This window comes from Trachemys scripta, chromosome 2 (genome assembly GCF_013100865.1).
Source record: "Trachemys scripta elegans isolate TJP31775 chromosome 2, CAS_Tse_1.0, whole genome shotgun sequence".
In the NCBI taxonomy this organism is placed as follows: domain Eukaryota; kingdom Metazoa; phylum Chordata; order Testudines; family Emydidae; genus Trachemys; species Trachemys scripta.
The window spans coordinates 273,651,462-273,671,668 of record NC_048299.1 but is presented as its reverse complement, the minus strand read 5'-3'; the positions used below and the strand labels follow the sequence as shown (position 1 = coordinate 273,671,668).

The window sequence follows — 20,207 nt, the reverse complement described above, 5'->3', positions numbered from 1 at the left end:
GCTGGGCCCCCCTGCGGATCTGAGGGGGTGGCCCCGAGGCTGGGAGGGCTGGGCCCCCTGCGGATCTGAGGGGGGTGGCCCCGAGGCTGGGAGGGCTGGGCCCCCCTGCGGATCTGAGGGGGGTGGCCCCGAGGCTGGGAGGGCTGGGCCCCCCTGCGGATCTGAGGGGGTGGCACGGCTGTGGCTGGTCCCCGCGAGTGGGGGCTGTTCCCGTGGGGATCAGAGGGGACACTCCGCCCCCGAGGCCGGGCGGGCGGGCGGGCGCACCGGTCCCTTCCCTTCGCAGCCATTCGGGCGGGGAGTGAAGCAGGCTGGCAGCGAGAGGGGGCAGCGGCGTATCCCATGGTGCAGCGCGCCGGGAGGGAGGGGGAGCGGCCTGGAGTGGCCGGGACAGACACACGCAGCGGGGAGGGACGGGAGCCGGTCGGGGCCCTCGGCAGAAGCGGACGGACGGACCGAGACGATTCAACTTCGCGGCGTCTCCCTCCCTCTCTCTCCTCCCCTCCCCCCAGCTCCCCGCGAGACCGCGCGCTCCGCCGGACGGAGACTCCGGCCGGTGAGTCCCGGCGGCCGGGGCTGGCCGGTGGGGGGCAGGGAAAGTGAGGCAGAATGGCCCCAACTTATGTAATGGGGAAGGGGGTGTCTCCCCCGGCGAGCGGCAGCGCCGTGTCCGCCTCCTTTCCCCGCCCCCGGGGAGGTGAGACACCCCCGCCCCTCCGGAGGGGGCGAAGCCCTACAGCGGCTGTCCCTTGTGGGGACGAGCCCTCGGGTTCCCCGCGTGTCTGTGGCGGGGAGCCCTCGTGTGGCGGAGGGAACAGCGAGCTGTGCACTCCGGGGGGGGGCGGCCGGAAGGGGGCAGTGGGTCTGTCAATGGCCTTTTCTGAGGGGGGGTCGTCGAGCGGGTGGTGCCCCCCCCCCCGCTGCGGGTGGGAAGCAGGAGGCGAGGTTGCCTTTCAGATCCCTGCCTAGCCGCCCGCCCCCTCTCCTTCGTGGGGAGCGGGGCAGACCGCGCCCGCCCTCTCCTGCGAGCCGTGTGCGGCGGCAAGGTGGGGTTCGTCACCCCCCCGGATGTGGTGGGACGGGGCTCGGCGCTGGCGCGTTCACACGGGGGTGACTAGCCCACAGAGTAAACAAAGGGAAAGGGGGGTAGGAAGGGGGCCGTGGCTAGAGCGGGGCTGCCCCTTCCGCTGGTAAATCTGCGGTTTTCTCATCCAGCTTGGGGGCCAGGGGAAGTGGTTGAGATTTCTTTTTTTGTGTGGTGATCTGTAGTGCTCGCCGAGGAGCCGGGTGTGTGATCTGAGAGGAAGGAGAAGAGGCTCGTTGGTGTCGCTCTCACCCACTAGGAGATTATTAAGTAAAGGGTGAATGAAGAAGGGGAATTGTGCATCGATGAGGATGCTTTTTTATTTATCTACCTAGCACCAGAGCAATTGGAGTAGTTGCCATGAAGGGTTCTCTTATGCTTCCCAGGATTTTTCTTTTTAAATCTCATACGAACCTGAAGTCAGGATACAGTCAGAAATGCACAATTGTAACAATACCCATTTTTTCTCCCAATCCCAGGGGATTCATTTTAACGCACAATACTTTGTACATAGTAGACTCTTGCCTGCTTTCTGTTTTCCTAACTTTGCAATATTGGACTACATAATTTTCTTTGCTTTAGTCCTTTTTTAGCTTCTCCTGTTCCCTCCTAACTGAAAGACTGTGTGGCTCCATAACTGTGTAGCTTCATGCTTTAACAAGTTGCAGTGTTTCGTGTTTAAATGTTCTGAAAGCAGAATATATCCTATGGGCCTTAACACCAATGTCAAAGTCTTGCAGAGTCAGCCTGCAGCTGGGTTTTTGGCAATGTGACCAGGATAATGGCAGTGCTATAGTAAATGAGTTGAAATAAAAAGTTCAGCAGAAGGCAGAGTGTTTGGGGATTCATATTTTTCATCAATGGGACTAATATGTTTAATTACAATATTCACTTAGTTTAAAAGTAAACTTGCACTATGGTGTCTCTTAACTTGCATTCTTTCACCCTTGTGTTGCCTGTACAGTGTTCAGGATACTAAACAATAAAGTTCTTGATGAGCAAAGCTGAACCACCTTGAGGCTCTATGCTGTGACTGCATGGAGCCTCATTGAGATCAAGGTGCACTTGTGTGAATCATTTGGCAAAAGCAGTGCCTTAAGTATGAAATCTAACATGGTTTAATGAATAACTTTAATCATATTGATGTTGTTTGCCCCTGTCCATCCTTCTCCATATCCCTTCTTCTTTGTTATCCCTCTACCCCTTGTTTCATGTCTGAAATTAAGCCCTGATTCTGCATTGGATCTGTGGGTTGAAGTCTTGTCCCATCATGGATCCAGGTGCAGGATTAGGGGTACAGCTTTTAAACTTTTTGGAGCCAGGATTGTGGCTCTGATCCTGCACGATGTATGTGTGTGTTTAACTTTATGCTCTGTGAATAGTCCCACTGAAGTTTGCAGAATTGGGGCAAGCCTCACTGCCTGTATTGTGAGGTGTCTGGCAAATATACAACAATAGAGAAACTATTTTCTCTAATTTACATGGTTTTTAAATGGTATTGGTTATCTAAAGATTGAAAATGTGAAAAGCGAGGAAAACTAGTGTGTTTTTTAAAATAAGTTTGTTTTCATGTAAGGATTATCTTACATGTATTTTAAATCCAGTCTTGGTAGAACATGGCTTTGGATTGTTCTTTCTTCAAACTTTTTGGAAAAGATAAAATGCACACAAAGAATTGCAAATAAAACAGCATCATACTTCTTTTCAAAAACTGTGAGCTTTATTAAACCCTAGGTATCTTTAAAAGTACTGAACATGTGTGGTTGATTGTGTCAGTCTCTAACTGTATCTGAAATGCACACTATTTCAGAATAAAAGATTATTATATAGCAGTAATATAACATTTTGAATATATACTATAAGTGTTTAAGGTAGTTGTAATAAGTCTGTTTCAAAGTATCTGTCAAGTAGTATTGAAAGCTCTTTCTGTGGTAAACCATTATATTTCCAACTTCTGATGACTAATAACCGAACAGTTGACTTTCTTGGTATTGTAATTTTTACCAAGCTAAGAGATTTGTTGCAGCAACAGTGTTTCTGGATACTATGCAAAAATTACACTTCTGGAGCTAGTAATGGATTGTGGTTTGACAGCTTCTATTTGATTTGAAGCTATCTCCAGAAATTGTGCATCTCGGCAAAACGAATAAAACATATTTTATTGCATGTTGCAAAAACAACATAAAAAACCCAATACCTTTTCCTAGTTTTCCAGTTGCTGCTTTGCATAGCAGCATACCAGTACTATATTTGATATAGTGTAGCATACCGATTGGAGATATAAAATTAAAATATTATATGTTTGCTGTTGAAGGAAAAAAAATCCAGAATACTTAACGTTGTTGTTTTAGTTAAATAAAACAATTTAAATGTCTGTCGAGTGATGTTCTCTTCCTAATACAACATGGCAAGAAAATCCTCCAAATGTTAATGATTAACCTGTTGAATTGGAGCTAGTTCACCTCCCAATGATTTCATAACTATCTGCTTCAATTATTTTTGGTAAATGAAATAACCAAACAATAATTCATTTTCCGATATAGCTGTAAAATTAATCTGAAAAGTTTTCAAAATAAATCTGTTTAAAAATGTATAGTGTGTATCTTCTAAAAATGAAACCTACTTTTGAGTTGTGAAGAATATGTATTAAGATTATAACAACCAACAAGAATGCACTTTTATATAGAAAACCATGATTAAATCGAGTCTTCCTGACTAGTGATTTAAATCATGATTTAAATCAAATCCACCCTGCCAGTTTCATACTGACTCTTAATTTCATGAAAATGTTTTAGTAATTTTAAGGTTTTTTTTTTTTTTAAACCCCAGCAAACCAAAAACATACACGTGATAATTTTGTTTTAATGTGATCATTCTGACAGGCAATTCTTCTATGGAATGGTTGCTAAACACTTTAAAATGAGAACAACCCAATAGTTTTTAATGCCAAATATGACTGTTAAGTACTACTTAGGAACTGAAATATAACACTTCCTGATTATTGACTTCTACCGAGTAGCTGTTTTATTTTGAAAGTTATCTTATTATTATTATTATTTTTAAGAATAGAAATGGAAAACAAGAATGGATTCAAACATTTTAACTGCAGGTTCTGCAACGCTAAAATTTGTAAAAATGCTGGTGGTGTTTCGGAATTCAGGTCAGTGTTTTTGGGTGCACCTGTGGTTGAAAGCTAGCATAGCATGGTGGATTTGACAGACTCCAGAAATTTTGAAAGAACAGGGATTGCCATTTATTAGTTAGAAATACAGACATTAGAGGGCTGAGGAAGGGAAATGGAGTTGATAGGATGGAAAAACCTACCTGATGAGTTTTGTAGGTTGGTGTTTTATTTTATTTTTTGAGGGTGGGAGGCTTTTGTTGTTTTCCCAGTCAAATTCAACTAAAGTTACTGCAGTTGTGTAAATGATTTATTCCAGAACCATTTCTGCCACATGTTCTCCAAGAAATCAGGCAATGTTTAATAGCTAGGCAAATAGGACGAAAGTTCATAGGCACTTATTTAAGAAACTAAAAAAATCTTTAAAACACCTCCATGTATATAAATTTGTATATTATGAGATTGTCTCCCTTTCCTATTCTTTGTATGTTTCTCTTCTTCCTAAATTGTAAACTTGTTGGGATAGGAACAGTGTCTTTGTTTGTACAGCACCTCGCACAGCTGGGACGGTGATGCAGATACTCAAAAATACCAGGCTCTCTATTAGTTGAAATTTCTCTTTGATCTTCTGTGGTGCAAATCTGAGGCAGCTTGGATTATAAAATATTCCTGAAGTTGGCTCCCTGTTATTTGTGTTATGGTAGGGCCAAAAGGTCATGATCTGGATTCCCCCTCACACCTTGCGCTAGAAACTGTATACATTCAATTTAAATTGACAATGAGTAAGGCCCTACTTAATTCACGATATTGTGGATTCCGCAGCATTAGGCCTCCACCACAGTTTTGTCAGCCCAGGGGCTGACAGCGGGAGCCCTGCTGTGCACGGTGCTGACCGCATGAGCCCTGGCTGACAGACCTGGGCCACTGGCGGCCGGGGGTCCCGCTGGCAGCTCTGGGTATTAATGACTGTAATATAGTTGCAGCAAAATGTCTGGTTATCAGAAAAAAAATTAGCAGGCATAACATAATACTTGAGTGTTTATTTTGTTCCAGCAAATTTTTCTTAAACAAATAGGTCTTCTTTGGCTTTTCCAAATCACCACAATTAATAAAGGTCCATTATTACTTTTCTGCGATTTTCCATGTCTTGTCTGCAACTCAGCCGCAAGTATTTGACAATCATCCCACGATTCAAATAGGGCCTTAACAGTGAGATTCTGGAGGTGATGTCAAAGAAACTGGCTGAGATTGGGGATTGGCTGAAGGGAGACAGGTCAGAGAGTTCATAGTTGGAGTCATATGGATGGAGGAGATGGTGTCTTGAGAGAGAGAGGGATGGTCCTTCAAAAGAGAGAATAAGAGGGATCCACCAAAAGAGTTGCTTCAGGGGCAGAGAAGTAGTAGGAGAACCAAGTGAAGGAATTGTTCTCCCTTGGCTTTCACAAGCCTTCAGGTTGGAGGCCTTGATCAGAGGAGTCTAAGGCAGCTGAGAGATTGAGAAGGATGAGGATGGAACATAGGCTCTTAAAATTTGGTCATAAGTGGTTGCTAAGAGCACTTTGTGAGGTGCAGAGAAAAGATTCCAGATGGGGGGGGGACAGGGGGGAGAACAAGTATAGAGATGGAAGAGAGGAATTTGAGGTCATGTTGTAGACAGAGGGTTAAAGAACTTAGAGCTGAAGGCTCTGTATAGTAAGTGATTATCACTTTTTCTTTTTCCTTATAGGTTAACATTAAATATTGTGTATATCTGAATTTTCTCATATCTAACAGCAGTCCAAGGGTGGAAATGGGGAGGCTCTACCAGACCCAGAACTTGCAGCACACTCTGTCCCTCATTATTTTTTCTGTCTTTTCTATAACTTATCTTCATTCTGTTTTATTCCATTTTTATTTATTTGCTCTCTTTTCCTTTTGTCCCTGTATCTTCCTTCTATGCCTCTCTCTTTTTTACCAGGTTCAGCATTAAAAGAGCTTGCAGAGGGAACCTGAACAGAAATTATTCAGTTTCCTTTGGCATCTAACTATTTCCTCATCCTTTGGCTAGAAGGGGGGAGTGAGTAATACTCTAGCCAGTTTCCTTTTGCAGCAAGGCTCCACCTTTATACAGATGTAAGTTCATTTAAAGTTTTAACTCTTTCCCCCTCCCCTCCTCTTCCACACACACAGACACACAGTTAAACTGTAATTCATCTAATTTTGGGACCTGTCCTCAGACTAACTTTTTTCCTTTAGCTTCAAACTGCAACAGCAGCCTATAGGCATTTGATGCCCTGGGTATAGCAGGAGGAAAGCATATGTGCTTTCCCACTTCCACCATCCTAAATATTAAGTTGGTGAAGAAAATGTGCACTTGGGGTTGGGGACAGTGAATAGACAATGAAGCTGCCTGCTCAGACATTGAGCCACATCCTGCTGCTCCTGCAGAGATTATAGTAGGTTGTCTTCCAAAGTTTTTTTTTTTTTTTTTTTTGAACTGCTGATAGAAGAGAGCATCAACTGTTTTTACAAAACCAGTTTTGCCTCTCCTGGAATTGACACCTCCTCATCTATTATTGGGAGTGGACTACATCCACCCTGATCGAATTGGTCCTGCCAATACTGGTTCTCCACTTGTGAGGTAACTCCCTTCTCTTCATGTGTCATTATATAATGCCTGCATCTGTAATTTTCACTCCAGGCATCTGAAGAAGTGTTTTTTTATCCACGAAAACTTATGCCCAAATAAATCTGTTAGTCTTTAAGGTGCCACCAGACTCCTTGAACTTTTTTTTTTTTTTTTGACCCCTTCGTACTATCATGGTCCTCTGTCAGGACAGTGGTTTTGTCCCTGCACTCTGGGTGAAAGAAGGGATCCTTTGTGGCAACAAATCAGAGGCTTACAGGGGGAAGATAAAGCGTGACTGCCAGGCCAGCTGATACAGGCTGGGGCAGCAGGAAAGAACTGAGTGGGCTTCTCTGTCTGTAAGATGCACTTCCCATTCCATATCCAGTTTTTTTGTTTACCTCATACACCTACCCCAAGCCAATTCCTATGTGCAACCCCCCCTTCCATTTATTTTTTGTGGGGAGCAGAGGAGATCAGGCTACCAAATGCTTTCTCTCCCTCCGTGTCTCCTTCAAGTTCCTGGAACAGTTTGAAATGGCAGGAGCCTCTTCTGTGTTTAGTAGGAGCTGCTGCTGCCTCCTCCTTGCCTGGTGCTGGGTGCTAAGCTATGTGGACTACAAAAAGGAAGGAAAAAAATAAATTAGCCAAGCCTCCAAATAAACTAAATGACAAGTTCTTTGGGGCTGGTTGTGTTTTAATTTTTTAACTAAGTAGTGGCTATTTCTTGCTTTTCTGAAACAGAGCATATGAGGGTGAGGGGGAAGAGTACAGCAGTGTTTTAATCCAGAGACATGGATGCTCAGCTCTGCCACGTTCCTCCTTTCCCGGCCCTTTTCTCTGATGCTATGAAGGGCAATAAATGATGTGCAAGGAGCTGAAAATAGGAGCACAGGATTTGCCATACTAGATAAGACCTCTGGTTCATCTGCTATGGCAGTGGTTCTGAAACTTTTGTACTAGTGACCCCTTTCACATAGCAAGCCTCAGTACGACCCCTCTTATATAAAAAATTGTTTTTAATTTATATCTAATTCCATTATAAATGCTGGAGGCAAAACAAGGTTTGGCTGGAGGCTGAGAGCTTGCGACCTCCCATGTAATAACTTCACAACCCCCTGCGGGGTCCCAACCCCCAGTTTGAGAACCTTGTGCTATGATATCCTGTTTCCTACAGATGCTCCAGAGGAAGGTCAAGGAACACCTGTAATGAGTTACTTTAAAGTAACTTGTACATAAAGTTAACATTAACTTTGCAGTTCTTCAGTAATGCCCCAATATGCCTTGTTAACACATATACCTTAACTCTGACAACACAACAGTTGCTGAAATATACAAGCTCTTCACCTCCTTTTTACAACCCATTCGCTCTCACCTACAGGATTCCATCTAACACTATTAAAGGACAAAAAGGGGGGAAAAGATACATTATACCTCTGTTTAACATTACAAGGTGGCAGAAGAAAACCAGTGTTTTTTTGGGGGGGCTGCAACTTTGGAACCCCTCGGTCAAATTATCTCAAACTTGGATCACTAACACTGTCCCATGCCTCCATGAGACACATGACATTTCAAATCAATCTGATTAACTGTTTGGATTTTAGAGCACTTACAATAGTTGAGGTTGCATATAAGTTAGAGGGTGAACGAGAAGTGATGAAAGCAACATGAAATGTAGTACAGATGCACCCCGGCTTATGCAAACCCTTTTACGGAAATCCGGACTTATGGAAAAAGTTCCGTAAGGTTGGGGGTTTTTTTTGGCATAATTGTTGGAGATACGTTCCCAATTTATGCAAAATTCAACTTATGCAAGGCGTTCCGGAACGGAACGCTTGCGTACGTTGGGGAGCTTCTGTATGTAGCTTGGTAGTTCATTTACTTCAGTTTGGATTTTTTGTAAAGAGTAAAGATTCTTCGGTATTTTCATATGAGTCCTTACTCCAGTGCTGTTACATTTAGTTACTGATAGTCTAGTAGTGCTACTAGTGTCCAATATCTAATAACACTTCCTGCATCTAAGGTCTATAGGTTTACTACCAATCACTTGTAGATAAAGGGGAGAACGATGGACTTAAACAAAGGACAGGAATTCAGGAGACTGGAGTTCTATTTCTGCCTTTTCTGAAGACTTGAATTATCTTGGTCAAGTCAGTTTAATCACTCTGCCTCAATTCTTCTATCTGTAAAATGGTGGAGATAATACCTAACTCAGGCTTAATTCAGCAGTTTGAGATCTTCCAATGGACGGTACTAAAACCATTAAACTATTTATTCCCCCAAGAGATGTTGGGTCAGAATTGCTCACTCAAGGTGCCTGGATGAATCTTGCAGCAGCAGTCTTAAATGATTCATACTTGGCATTGTCCTTGTTAACCTTTCATAGTGTCTGACTTAGTACATTCCATTCAAATGTAAATTCTAAATAAAATGGAAGTAAATAAGGGGAATTACATCTCAGAAAATGAATCTATCCCTCTGAGGTAACATGCAACTTGGCGGGGTCTAAAACTGTGGCTTTTATTTTTTATTATATAAACAGTGGTTTAATTTCTGCACCTCACTTCCATAGGCCTGAGTGGGTGAGCTCCATCCAGGGAAACATAATATTTTGCTGGTCTCAAAGTGTGAGGTTCTCTCCTGTTTGCACTATGGTTCTTTGCTGTGGATGTTGGAAAGACTTAGTTATGGCTCCTGCTCCTACTCATACTCCTCTCTTTACAGTGCCATTATGGGAATGCTATAGCTTCTTACCACATTAATTGGGTTATCCTGGACTTTGGTCAGTCCATTCATTTTCCATATCAGATTTAAGCTCTTTATCCAAAGCTTCAAGACCCTACCCAGTTTAGTATGTGTGCTTATCTACTATTTGCCTTTGTCTTTTAATTTCTACTTCACCCAAACTGTAGAGCTGACCACACTCTTCTCACTTATTGAGGCAGGGACATCTTTTACTCACATTTGTGGCTGTAGAGACCAAATAGGGGAGGATTTCTCCTCAAATGATATCATATTCTTTGTCTGCAGATATTCTCTGGATTTGAATGTGTATAGCTCTTAATATCTTGATTTTAAAGATGGCGTTAATGCTCATATTTCTGCAAACAACTAGATTAGCCACCATTTTATAGTCTCGTGTATTTCTCTCCATGAAGAAGGAAAGGTAGAAACTGCCTACTGATGCAATTCTCACGTAATTAATATTGTTTTTATGCAGTTGTTAGCTTTGCTGCTTTCAAAATAACAGGTTGGTTGGAACTCTTGATGAGAATGTGCATTGATTCTATACCACTACTTTTCACTCTTAAAAGAGGCCAGCTCTCACTTTTGATTTAACGTCAGAGGCTTCCTCTCAAATGCATTCAAAGGTGTGTCTGTTTTATTGCAGTATTAAGTCATTCGAGGGACTGAACTCACTACTGAGATTACATAATTCAGTTTTTTAATGTCTTGGTAAATGAGAGTCTAGACTCAGTTTAAAATCTGGACTGTGACTATTTTTTACATTTGTGAAGTTTATCTCATTGTGTCCTCTACTGGAAACTAATAATGATGCATCTTCTATTTGAGAAAATTCCTCCTGAAGTTACAGTAGAACAGACTCATTGATCTAATAGGTCTTTTCTTTAATTCCTATGATTTACCAAATCTCAAACTTTTAAGGGCACCACTGAACTAGAGAGTTTACAGTTATGTCACCCTCCCCCAAGCAACATAAGTTATGCTGCCATAAGATGAAGTGTAGACATAATCTAAATCTCAATAGAGGCAGAAATCTCTTGAGTTAATGTCTGTGGGTATGTCTACACAATAGCTGGGAAGGTGCTTTCCAGTGCGAGTAGAGACAGACATGCACTGGCTAACGCAGTAAAAATAGCATTGTGGTTGTGATGACATGGACTGTGCTCGGGCTAGCTGCCTGAGTACAAAACCCATGGGGTTGGGGGGGATTGTATTCAGGTGGCTAGCCTGAGCCAGTGCTCATGCATCATGGCCAGCCACACTGAATTATTTTTAGCACAGTAGGCTGAGCAGAGCTAAAGTGCATCTGTCTACCTATGCTGGGAAGCACAGTTCCAGAAGTTGTGTAGAAATACCACTAGTGAAAACTTGGGCTTCAGGCAGACTTAGAAGAGGGATATTTAAAAGTAACTGTAGGGTATACAGAACTGCCTTCAAGCCAAAAGGTTGAGCTAAGAGGAAAGTTTATGAAATTAATGTGAGCCTTCAAGGTCTGAGAAAGTGCATGCTGCTTAAAAAAAAAAAAAAAAAAAAATCACCAAAACATATCTTCCATGTGGTTTGTGTTATCTGGTAACTTCTGTTTAATCAGTTGCTTAAATGTGTCTTGTCAAACTAGCTAGCAAATTTTAAATCTCAGTGTGATTGTATTGTATTTATTTCTTGTGCACCTTTGAAATTCAGAATTTTACCTAATGATTTCTGAGTTTTTAAATGTAATTTGATTAAGCAAAAAGGGAGGCTGATTGCTAAGTATATTTATAGATACTATATTTAAAGTATGTGTATACACACAAGCATACATGTAAATAAACTGGCTGCTACCTGAGCACCCATTCTGGCCTCATATCCTACTGGACTGGCCCTGCCTCAGTTTCCCCACTTTTCAGGGCTCTCTTGATCAAATTACCAAAACTTAAACTCTTAAATTCAGCAACCCCTCCCTGGGGCTGGGTTTATTAACATAACCACTCTCGTCCCACTGATATTAGGACAAAAGATAACAGGCTTAATCTGCAGCAAGGGAGATGAAAGTTAGGTATTGGGGGAAACTTTCTATATGGGTAGTTAAGTTCTGGAATAGGCTTCCATGGAAGGTTGTGGAATCCCCATCATTGGAGGTTTTTAAGAAAAGATTGGATAAATACCTGCCAGAAATTGTCTAGGTTTACTGGGTCCTACCACAGCTCATACGGCTTGACTGGATGACTTCTTGAGGTCCCTTCCAGCCCTGCATTTCTAGGTTTTTGTAATATTCAAAATAATAATTCTCAAATCTCCATCAGGTCCATGCTCCCAGTTTTTCTGCTGGGGGTGTCTCAAGCCTTTCCTGCCTGAAGCCCTTTTCCCCGAAAACTCAGTGTTCCTGCTGGAGTCTACTCACTCTCAACAGACTCTGCGGGTGCTGCTTTCTGCTGCTTTTTATAGGAGAATCAATTCCTCCATAGCCAACTGGTTCTGTTAATTAAACACACTGCTAATTGTATGGGCCTGTCTGGCTCCAGGCCTCTGGTCCTTAAAGGGGCAGGTCACCCTGTTTCACAAATGTAAATACAACATTACACTCAAAAAATCAAGTACTTAAAAGGCAGAAGTTCCAAAAATTAAAGATCTTTCTGCTGAATTATGTGTTTGGTATATTTTATGATACAGATTAAGGACTGCATTTAACAAGGAAAATGGGAATAAGAAAAGTTGCATACTGTATGTGCATGTCTTTGTGGGAACGTCCTGACTTTTAAGTGGTTGAATTCTCAACCTGAAAGTTGTATGAACGCTAGATATTGAATTTTATTTTTTATCTATTTATTTAGGAAGTTTTAACATGTTTACAAATCATTACCATATAAATTGGAGACAAATGATAATTATTATAACATTAAACTTTTGTAGAAACATAGAATAATATAATAATTGGATCTCTCTATTTAACTTATTGTTACCATATTTTACTTTTATTGTTTTTGAGTACTTAGTTTGTGGAAAGAAACAAAATGTGATGCAGTCATTGCCCTCTAGAGCAGTGGTTCTCAAACTTTTGTACTGGTGCCCCTTTTCACATAGCAAGCCTCTGAGTGCAACTCCCCTTATAAATTAAAAACACTTTTTAATATATTTAACACCATTATAAATGCTGAAGCCAAAGCGGGGTATGGGGTGGAGACTGACAGCTTGCGACCTCCCATGTAATAACCTTGCAACCCTTTGAGGGATCCCAACCTCCAGTTTGAGAACCCCTGCTATAGTTAATTCATGAAAATAGGGACTTACATTTGGATTTGCATAACACAAAGTTTGAGAACCACTGAACTATAGTCTTGATAGTTTCCTTAGAAATAATTGGAGTAGATAGAGCTCAGGTGAAAGCTGTCATTTGCTACTCAGTAGACGTGGTGGGGTGATAAAATAGAACCAGCAGGGGTTGACAAGAACCAGGCTGAAGATGTGTGGAGTAGTGAAGATGTGTGGAGTGTACCACCATAGGAGGCATCAGAGATTTAGGACAGGATGGGGTATTTAAAGTGAAGGATTTCCCTTAAGAATTGTCTTGTCTTAATTTTAAAATCAGTTGGTAAGGATAAACAAATAGTTCACTAGACTGACATAATAAAACTATTAAATGTATATTCATGGTTCAGCTCTAAACTTCAGTGTCTCCCAATTCTCTCTAGGGGAGAATACTGTGTGATTGTCAGTCTCTTTATTTCTTCCCATCCTTCTTTCTGTCTCTCTGTTCACTTTGACTATTCTCCATCCCAGTTGTAAGCAGTTGACAAGAATAGCGAAGCTGGGTCAGACCAGTGGTCCACCTAGCCCCGTATCCTGTGTCTGACAGTGGCCAGTGCCAAGTGCTTCAGAGGGAATGAACAGAACAGGGCAATTATTGAATGATCCATCCCTTGTTGTCCAGTTCCAGCTTCTGGCAGTTGGAGGTTTAGGGATGCCTGGAGCATGGGGGGGTGTTCCTGACTATCTTGGCCAATAGCCACTGATGGATGTATCCTCCATGAACTTATGCAATTCTTGTTTGAACCAAGTTATACTTTTGACCTTCACAGCTTCCCCCGGCAACGAGTTCTACAGACTGTGTTTTGTGTGAAGTACTTCCTTATGTTTGTTTTAAACCTGCTGCCTATTAATTTCATTGGGTGACCCCTGGTTCTGGTGTTACGTGAAGGAATAAATAATACTTCCCTATTCACTTTTTCCATACCATTCATGATTTAATAGACCTCTATCATGTATCCTCTTAGTCTCTTTTCTAAAATGAATAATTCCAGTCTGTTTAATCTCTCCTCATATGGAACTGTTCCATACACTTGATCATTTTCATAGCCTTTTTCTGCACCTTTTCCAGTTCTAATATATCTTTTTTGAGATGAGGTAAACACAACAAGAAGCTGTTTTCAATGTGTGTACCATTGATTTATATAGTGGCTTTATGATATTTTGTTTTATTTTCTATCCCTTTCTTAATGGTTCCTAACATTCTGTTAAGATTTTTGACTGCTGCTGAACAGTGAGCTGATGTTTTCAGAAAATGGTCCATGATGACGCCAAGATCTTTCTTGAATGGGAACAGCTAATTTAGACCCAATCATTTTCTATGTCTAGTTGGGATTATTTTTTCCAATGTACATTACTTTGTACTTATCAGCATTGGATTTCATGTGCCAGTTTGTTGCCCAGTTACAAAGTTTTGTGAGATCCTTTTGAAACTCTTTGCAGTCAGCTTTGTACTTAACTTTCTAGAGTAATTTTGTGTCATCTGCATATTTTGCCACCTCACTGTTCACCATTCAATAAGTTTGCCTCTTCAGCCCTACCATCTGTAAAATACTCCTGCACTTCATGCTGATGGAAACTTGCTTTCCTTTACAAGCATGAGACCGTTTTCTTCTGCATCCAGTGCTTGAGCTGGCTGCATAAGGAAGCTGAGTAGTATCATACACTCTTAATTTCCCTTCTCAGCCTTCACTGTGAATACAACTTTGGCAGCTACTAGCTAATGACTCCTTGTCGATGGTGCATACAGGCAGGTGTCAGTAAAAGCCACCAGAAGGCTTGGTAGGTGGCCAACACTCTGTGGAGAACTTGCCACATATGTATTGGGGGAAACACTGAGATATGCTCAAAGAACTCCTGAGATCTCTGTAGTCATGCAGAGAGAAAAATTTCTCTTTGTGACAGTGTTTTTAAAAGGAGAGTAGTATTTTGTTAAGTTAAAAATTCAGGAAATGTACTCAGTGCAGAATATTTTTCAAATTTGCTTATATCTTGGTATGAGGGGAAGAGAGGACATACACGTATTATTTTCTATGACCTCAAAGATGAATTTTCAAGCTGTTTAGCTTTGGTCGACATTTCATGTACAGACTGTGAATATGTGTGTGGTTTTCTCTTTCACTCCCTTTTGTTTCTTTTTATAGCTTTTATGAATCTTTGCAGTAGAATTTAGTGTTCTGTTACCCGTACGATATTTTCTCTTTTTTATTTTTAAATCTTGTCTGCATTTTTTCACTGTCCTTTCTTCTGTAGACATACACAACAGGAGAGAAAAGAAATTTTTTCTCCTTTCACTTCCATTCCTCAGGTTTTCTCTCCTGCTGTTCTCTTTTCTGCCCTTTTGTGAATTCTCCCACTAGTGTCCTTTCTCCTTTTTTTTTTTTGTACTCCCCACTTCAAATATTCACCATCACACACACAGTCTCTTGAGGAGTGTAGGATTAAGTGCTATCCCTGCAAGCTCTGGTGCAAGCTCCTTTCCTTAACCGTTGTCCCCCTATCTGGCAAAGCTCTCTGTGTAGGACTGCCTGGCAAACACAGACAGCACTTGACAGAGTATAGCGTAGAAGGCAAGAGCACACTGAGTTTAGCAGTGTGAATTCCAAGAGGTAGGAGGGGTTCACCACTGATATCATGTGACCAAAGAGGAAGGGTTAAAAAAAAGAGGACTATCTAGCCATGGCTGCCTCTCTTCTGAAGAACTAAACAAGGCTGGGCTATGTGTTCCTTGTTCAGCATATTGTAGTCGTTTTACCTTCACCCCTGTCCTGCTTCATGAATAATAGTTAAATTAGCAGATTTGGTCTAATGAGAATGGGCATTGGTGGTCTCAAGCCATTCACTCTCACAGCCTTGCATTAGGTTAGTTGACTGGCCAAAGAACTGAAGTCAGCATAAAACAAACCCCCATTTTAGCCATGGGTCAAGCAGTGTTTGTGCTGTACAGGGCTGACCTGCTTAAGGTAAATAAAAGATCATTGGGCAGTTTTGAAAAGTTCATGATTTCTTTTGCTCTCACTCTCACAATTGTGCACTGAATCAAATTCTAAAACACTGAGTATTACTGAATGGAGTTTTACTAACTTGCTATGCAGGGTTGTGCTACCTTCAGCAACAACGAACAATGTGGTGCAGCACAGAAAAAATATCTTCAGTTTGTTTGTTTGTTTTTAAAGGTGAAATATAGTCATGCCACACTAATTACCTTGTGGCTTATGGATGATAAGGCACTTACATTTTAAAGTGCTACAATCACTTCCTGAAAAAAGATCTATCCTTTGGACTAAAATCTCTCCTGCTTATTCTGAGTTTTATTTGTGCATGTTTGTAAAATTAGCTAAAACGTGGCCTGGCTCTTCTGCTTATACATATACTTTGAGGAAACAAATGCTTATTCTTTGAGTAGCGTCCTTATGGGTGTGACATATGAGCGTACAATCCAGACTAATGAGTAGCTGTGTCACTGCTGCCCTCTAGCCTGGGTATCCTTTACAATGCTTTGTTGATGTTGCCTCCAGCCTGGACTGCTTACAAACAGCATCCAGCACGCAAGTCACTACTCCCAGCTATGTCTACACCTTGGCTTTTACTAGTCTGGGTTATACTACAGTATGACCCCAACACACTACCAATTTTAGATTTTCCACCAGAAATGTATATACAGTACTACCCAGCCCTCTCCTGGACAATACACATTTATATAAGGTCCATTATTTCTTTAATAGAAATAATGTTCACACAATTTGCCACCCCAAATGGAGTTTACCAAACACTTCAATTTAAACACGCAATTTAAACGATTAGGTAAAAGAAGTTTATTAACTACAGAGAGAGAGATTTTGAGTACAAGTAATGAAGCATAAGAGTCAGAAATGGTTATAAGAAAATAAAGTTAAAATGCTTACTATATTAGATTCACGCAAAGTTTCTCACTGTATATTTTAAGCAGCTTTAGTGACCAAACCCTCTAGGTCTGGACCCTTTCTCGCAGAATCCAGTGAATGCTTCCTTTGTGGCTTCAGTTGCCTTGAATGTGATGGGGGAGAGAAATGGGTGCCTTAGGGTGTTTGTCCCTCCTTTTTATAATATCGGGCGCCCTCTTGAAAAACATTTCCAGCTGAGATTCAGAAGACAGCATCTATGTGGAAGGATATTCCCTACTGTTTTTTTCCAATCGTTTGAGCTTCTTTATCTCCCCTTCTTGCTCAATGTCTCTCCTTACTGCTTAAATGCAAATTAAGTGGAGCATACATTCCTTTGTTTAGGACGGACCTGTTGGCCAACTTCTGCTTGGGTAGGGCTGTGGTTTGGAATATGTGTTAACATTATACAGGCCACTCTTATAACTTTATATACAATGTTGCCACACATACATTACCAGGGCAATAATGACCAGCAAATTATGAATTTAAGTGCCTTTGTACAAGGCATACTTTGTACAAAGATTATTACAATAGCGTGTTGGGTGAGGGCAAGGGTACATTCTGTCAAAATGGGTGCTCCACTCTAGGTGCGGTTGCGCCCCCTGTACCTTTGAGTGGAGATTTCTGATAGTAGTGTGTGTTTGGCCCACGCATGTGTGCTGGTCTGCCTCGTGCCCTGTACAATTGTTGTTATAGCACTGTATGGGTGAACAGCCCTAAGTTCCTTCTCAGTCGCCTCAGCTTGTGATGGAACTCTGGCACTTGTCCCTGTTGAGATGAACTCAATTGTGTCCCAGGTTTTTTTTATTGTAGTAGTACTTAGCATTAGTATAATTAATTAGTAAGTACTAGTAGCTTTAGCTTCCTAGTTTAAAAAAAATATTTTTTTCATATACATTATATACAGATCGATATTAATAGATAAAGTAGCTGTGTATCAACAGCATGCTCTGTACCACAGACGTTTAGTTTTCCATCGGTCCTGGCTGTATCTGAGACCCCGGTTCTCCACTGCTGAGCTCCAACATATTTTTGGTACCCAGGACATTGAGATCTCCGGAAGTTCACCCAGTACCAACAGTTTCACTACAGGTTTCTCTGGGAGCTCTACCATTTCATAGTGAGTTTGAGGAAGAGGATTCTGATGAAGACCTTGCCTCGTTTTCCCAAATATCAATACAGGACTCTCCTCCTCACCCCTATAGAGGCCTCTTTCCAGAAGTCTCTCAGCCTTCGACTACTCATGGCATAAGGTTGCAGCCACCATCTCGCTGGTGTGAGCACCCGGGGGTGCCCTGTCCTATTCCTTATGCACTTCCTCGGCCATACTGGGACCTTTGGGCAGCCTATCACCAGCAATTTTCCAGGGCTTCAAGCACCACCTGTTGCAGAAATAGGCGACCTTCATCGCCTGCCTTCTCTAGAACACCTGATCCTCAAGAAGAAACTTTTGAGGAGCAAGATGCTAGAGCCAATGAAGAGGTCTCTCCTCTGGCCAGTATCTCTTCTCTGGATGAAGAAGTTTATGCCTCCTCCTCCATCCTTGGCAGATGAATTTAAACAGTTCCAGGATCTCATGAAGAGAATTGCTGACACCTTGCAGAATCCTCTTGAGGAGTGTAGTGAAGCGGTGTGGCCTCCCTCCAAGCCAGAGGAAGAGGAACCACTCTCTCTGCCCGGGTGGGTGGAGTCAGGCCGGGCTCGCCCTTCCCACCAGAAGTTGAGAGGTGGGGCAAGAAGTACAAAAGACGGAGCCCCCAGTTCAATTTGAGCAGAGCCAGGGAAGGAGACAGATGTGTCTTATGTGCTGCAGCCCGCCGACCCTGCTGCTGAGCCTGCCGCGCCCTGGACCCAGGGAGGACCAAGGCTGGGGAGGAGCTGGTGGGACTGGTGGTGGCTGAGTACTCTGATGCAGCAGCAGCTCCTGAGACCATAGAGCTTGATTCGGGACTCTGGTAGGAAGCAGCCCAGGGAAACCAGATGTCAGTTTGGTGGTGTGGTGGCTTAACAGCCGGTCAGTGTGTTGCGGGAGGGCTCTGGGCTGGGATTCAGTGGCAGCCTCCCCACCATAGACTGCTTGCTAGCTCCTCCCCTACCTAAGAGTTAGAGCTTGTAGACTGCTTGTTAGCTCTACAGGCCTGAATCTACAGACTGCTCTTAAGCTCAGCCCTGCCTGAGGGCCTAGGGTCTCTTGACTGTTTGGGGTTCCACCCTGTTACAAAGGCTGGGATGATAATGCCTACTATCCTAATTCCCCTGACACTAGGCCATGATCCCAGTAACTTAGTGAGGTGGCATGGCCTCCCTCAGACCCAGAGGAGGAGGGATAACTGTAATCCCATTACAAGGAGCTTAAAGAACTTAATCATGAGCTGCTTGACATCCTTCATTCATCCTCATCTGCCCACATGGCTTTGTCTGTCAAGGAGGCTCTTCTGGGCCCTGTAAAGATTGTCTGGCTACTGTTCCATTCTCTTGTAGGAAGATACGAAACAGCAAAAGACTGTTTGTTTTAATTTTCTCATCCCTCTCCTAATCCTTTGGTGGTTGACACAGTTAACCAATGTGGAAGGCAGCACTGCGCTAAATCCAAGCCCCAGAAAAAAGTTATGAGAAGGGCTTCCCGGCTCTCAGCTCTCCAGATTTCCGAAAGAAGTCCAGAATATGCAATTTGGATGGGCTTGTCGAGGGTCTGAATTACCATCATAGTTCTTACAAGCTGCAACAGTTCACGTGCCTTCCTCCCTTCAGTGACTGCCTTTACCACTTCAGGCAGGTTTTGGAGTTGATCATTACAGACAAGTGGATTTTGGATATCATCTCCACAGGGTATGCCATTCACTTTACTACTCTTCCACCAACCAGCCCTCTTTCCCTGTCCCTCTTCAGGGACTCCTCTCATGAGCGCTTGCTTTGTCAAGAAATAGACTTTCTTCTATAGCTTTGATGCTATTGAACCAGTTCCCATGCAGCACAGAGGAAAGGGTTTTTATTCCAGGTACTTCCTGGTACCAAAAAAGAATGGCAGTTGGAGACCTTCCTAGATTTGAAGTTACTCAACGTTTATGTGAAGGCACAAAAATTCAAAATGGTGACACTTGCAGCGATAATTCCTTCACTAGATCAAAAGAATTGGTTCTCAGATCTTGACCTTCGGGGCCATAGAAAAATCATAGAAGATTAGGGGTGGAAGAGACTTCAGGAGGTCATCTAGTTCAACCCCCTGCTCAAAGCAGGACCAACCCCAACTAAATCATCCCAGCCAGGGGGCTGTCTGAAGCCGGGCCTTAAAAACCTCTTAAGGATGGAGATTCCAACACCTCCCTAGGTAATCCATTCCAGTGCTTCACCACCCTCCTAGTTTTTCCTAATATCCAACCTAGACTTGGAAGGTGGTAAGGTGATAGGGAACAGCCAGCATGGATTTGTGAAGAACAAATCATG

General features: G+C 42.4%; 1 protein-coding gene across 8 annotated transcripts in view; it reads left to right on the top strand.

Annotated features, from left to right (window-relative positions):
• The first annotated feature begins 360 nt into the window (after positions 1-360).
• PTK2 (protein tyrosine kinase 2) overlaps positions 361-20,207 on the top strand; it is a 368,873-nt gene continuing 349,026 nt past the window's right edge. For 5 of the 8 annotated variants that reach the window (XM_034763674.1, XM_034763673.1, XM_034763672.1 and 2 more), the window contains exon 1: positions 367-556. The gene's annotated coding sequence lies outside the window, so the exon portion shown is untranslated. Of the gene's footprint in view, positions 557-20,207 lie in introns of all 8 variants that reach the window. The other 3 variants (XM_034763680.1, XM_034763675.1, XM_034763678.1) reach the window with 3 other exon arrangements.